Below are 4,144 nucleotides of genomic sequence, written 5' to 3' on the forward strand. Positions count from 1 at the left end.
CGGGCTCGCCCCAGTGCTCGGCGGTGCGCGAGGAGGGCAGGCGCGCGGCAGCGGCCTCCGCAGGGCCGCGAACGCCAGAGCTGGAAGTTCGGGCGCGAGCGGCCGCTGGCCGTAAGCGGACCCCGTTGCTGTCGTAAAGCGCTTTGCAGCAGCCTGAACGGCAACGCTTTACGCCGGCCTGCCGTCGAAAGTGGGCGTGGGTTGGCGCGGGCGGGAACGTCGTGGTCGCGCACGCGCAGTCGCGTCCCCGCATCCCGCTGTGCGCGGGGCAGCGGACCCCGTAATCCACTCGACTGTGGGCGCCGACGGTAGGAGTGAGGAGGGTGGCTGCCTAGCTGCGGGGCGCTTCTGGGCCATGGAGAAGCTGAGGGCTAGTCCTGGCGCGGCCTCGAGGGAAGGGAACCGGCGGAGGCCGCGATGGGTGTTGGATGGGGAGGGGAAGCGGGCGGCCGGGCGGAGGTGCCCGGTGAGGGTCGCGCCGAGCAGGGTGCGGGGGCAGCCACGTCCCCGTGGCGCGGGAGAGGCGTGGAGCCCCCCGACGGGCGGCGAGGACGCCCAGGGCCGGGCTGACCTCGCGGGGGAGCGAGCCGGCGAGAGGACGTCTGCGTGGACTCTTCCCTCTGTGTGGTTGAGATTTTTTATCAAAATGTTGGAGGAAATAAACATTTCTGGATGAATACGTGTTCAATCACAAATAAAAACAATGTTTTTTAAGAACATCTTTTTAATTCAATCTCATGAAACCACTGCCCTCCCCCAAAATGAAATGAATGAGCCTTGCAAGCCCCCTCGTTGAACGACCCGGCCTCCCTAAGGAGGCGCGGAACCCGTTTCCATTTAAGTGGCTTGAATTCTTTGTTTTGAGCTGTCGAGGTTGGAACTGAGAAGCTATTTTTCAGAATGAATTCAGGAGTGATCTTAAGAAGGATGCCTCAAAAACGAAATCACACTGATGAAGCCCTCTCCCTCTCGTTGTCTGTACCACGGTAAACCTGAGGAAAGACCTCGTCTCACGAATCTCCTGAAACTGAGCTTCTCCAGGACAGGACTCCAGGCTTTTTAAATCAAATACCCACTAGGAAAAGCTAGACACACTCAGAATCTCAAGAGCTTTACCAGTTATTGTAAATGACTCCCCTTGTCTCTGAAAAAATTTTGCTTTGAGTTAACTTTCTAACTTGCCCTAGACACCTGATGAAGGTGAAAGATCAACCGTGGTATAAACAGTGTTGCTTACGGTAAAAGTAACCACTGACTGGTACATGGCTTCCACTAGAGAACAGTGAACAAAGCTTAAGCATCTGGAAGGAAGTTATACTGTTAGGTTCTCTGAAGTGAGATTGCTCTTAACTGACTGTGGGATCTACAAGAAAAATACTGCTCCCCATGGATCAGGAGCTTGTAAGCCAAGGAGGCTCTCTCCCCTCATCTGGCACCTTACTTGTCTTGGGGAGTCGTCCCGGTGTGAGTGGTGGTGAAATGTTTGTGTGTATGTGTGTGTGTGTTTCCTGAATCTCTCCACTAAGAGGGCCTGGAGAGTAATGACCCAAGAGCACTGAGCACCCCAGTTGCACCTAATCTTGTCTTCTAAATACCATTTTCTAACAGGAACCCTTCCTTTTGGGTTTCAAGACAAAGGCATGGGACCTACAAAATGAGCCTGGAATGTCTTGTTACTTACAAAAATAAAGAAGGCACTCAAGAAGTGATCAAGACATGTCAGAAGGACAAAAGTGAAACTTTGTGGACTTCCACTGGCTATATCAGAGATAAAGGGGCATCACATTAGATAAAGATAATAATAGATTAAAACACACTAAATGGAATAGGAAACCAGGAATCAATACAAGTGAATGAAAGAATAAAGAATAAGTTGAAATTCTTAGGAAAATTGATTTCTTCTCCCAGGGCAGAGGTGGACTTATTAATTACATACTGAAAGAGAATAATTGATTTCTAGTGTAAAAAACTACATAACTCCACCTTATTTGATCAAAGTGAATATTCAGTAATGGGATAAATCAAAATTGTGTGCCACCCAGCAGTATGCAATAAGGAAAGAACAGTATTACTTCCGTGATAATCATGAGGCCAAGTTCCAGACTGAAGAAGAGTAATGACAACCAAGAGAAACACATGTCTGCACTGGACTCTCCAAGGATTTGAGAGACAATTTGTGAAACTGGGTAGTGTCTGAAAATTAGATGGGAGGAATGTGACTATTATGAGTAGGAAAATTTTGTAGGAAATAACACTGAAATGCTGACAGGCATCCAGACAGTCATTTTCAGATGGTTTGAGGGGGAAAAAAAGCTTTAATTTTGCTCAGTGTTAAACTTTTCTATAAGCTAATTGTTTCACAATTAGAAGTTACTAAAGAAAAAAGAAATAGGACATTGTTCAGAAATATAAAAATAAAAATCCAAAGGAAAAGTTAAATAGATAAGACACAGTTGAGGGAATTGGGGACAGATGGGAAAAGAATACTCAGGGCATAGCAAAAAGAGAAAATGAATGTGAGTGTCCAGATTTATAAATTGGAGATATGGGATGAAAAATGTCAAACAAGCTATAGATTGGATGTGCCCCCACAAATTCATATTTGAAACTTAATCTCCAATGTGATGCTATTTGGAAATGGGGCCTTTAGAAGGTGATTAGTTCATGTGGGTTGGGCCCTCATAGGTGGGATTAGCACCCTCACAAAAGAGGCCCTAGGGAGATCCCCAGCCCTCTACCATGTCAGGCTACTTTCAAAAGACACCCCTATGAAAAAGTGGTTCTCAGCAGACATGGAACCTACTAGCACCTTGATCTCAAGACTTCTGATCTCCAAAGCTGTCAGAAATAAATTTCTGTTTCTTATAAGCCATATGGACATATTTGTCAAAGCACTCTAAATGGAATAAGACAACACTTAAAATTTGAATTCTGGGTAGAATTGAAAGAATGGAGAAGAGACAATATTTGAAAAGATGATTCTGAGGATTTTTAAGAACTAATGAGAGACAAAAGTTCAAAAATACAGGAAGCATAATAAACATTAAGCAAAAAAAATAATTAAATCTACATCTAGACACGTGGTAAAGCTAAAAAGAAAATATTAAATACAACTAGAGAGAAACTTCCATGTCTAGCCCTCACTTAATAAACAACTCAAAAATGATGAAGTTGAAAACACTTTGTTCAGACCTAGACTCCAGGCAGCACAGGACTGTGATCCTGGAAAGAAAAACATTGAGCTACTCATCCAGCCTTCTGCCTGTCAGGAGATGAAACTCAAGTAAAACACAGTGGGCTTAGTGACTTGAGGGGACAGGTGGGGCATGTGTCAAGTGTCGCAAGATGATGGACTTCTAAGGAGAAGAAACTCCAGAAATGTGCATGGAATCACTGTGAATTTTAATGAAGATGGAAAGAGTAAAACAATGAGGAATCTGTAAGGCACATGATTGCCTTACAGGCCTAGGGGGACATAGTGAAAGATCCTGGTTGAACACTGATAGTCGGTAGAAATCCAAGAAGGGCCATACATCATTGGTAGGAATAAACTAGCCTCACAGTAAAGACTATTCTAGGACTTCTAACACCCTTAAGAAAATCCTGGAAGGGTCACTCTAATCAGCAAGTGCTGTAATTGCCTACTAGAACAAAGTCCAGTACTCTATAAGGGAAAAGAACTAAATTAACTCAAAAAAGTAAATTTTACAAATCAAATTTTGCAAAACAGTGAAGAAGTATATGACCAATACCAGGAGAAAAAATATAGTCAATAAAAACAACATGACAGAGATGATGGAATTAAATGAATTTCAAGCAGATACTATAACTATGTTCAAGGAATTAAAAGAAAACAGAGACCCAATGTGGAAATGAATAGAAGTTATGAAGTGGAATTTCTAGAGCTGAAAAATACAATATTTGAAATAAAACATTCAGTGGATAGAAATAAAAACACATTAGAATTTTCCAGTTCTGTCTCATATAAAGAGGTAGAAAGAGCATCACTCTGACCCTACCAGGAAAAGCTACAGTTTTCTTGATCCTAGAGAATCGGGGTTACAGTACAACCAAGTAACTGAAAACCTAGGAGGAGACGCACCTGTAAAGATTTAAAGTTTTGTTGGGAGTAGTCACTTACCTG

This window comes from Marmota marmota, unplaced genomic scaffold (genome assembly GCF_001458135.2).
Source record: "Marmota marmota marmota unplaced genomic scaffold, marMar, whole genome shotgun sequence".
NCBI lineage: Eukaryota > Metazoa > Chordata > Mammalia > Rodentia > Sciuridae > Marmota > Marmota marmota.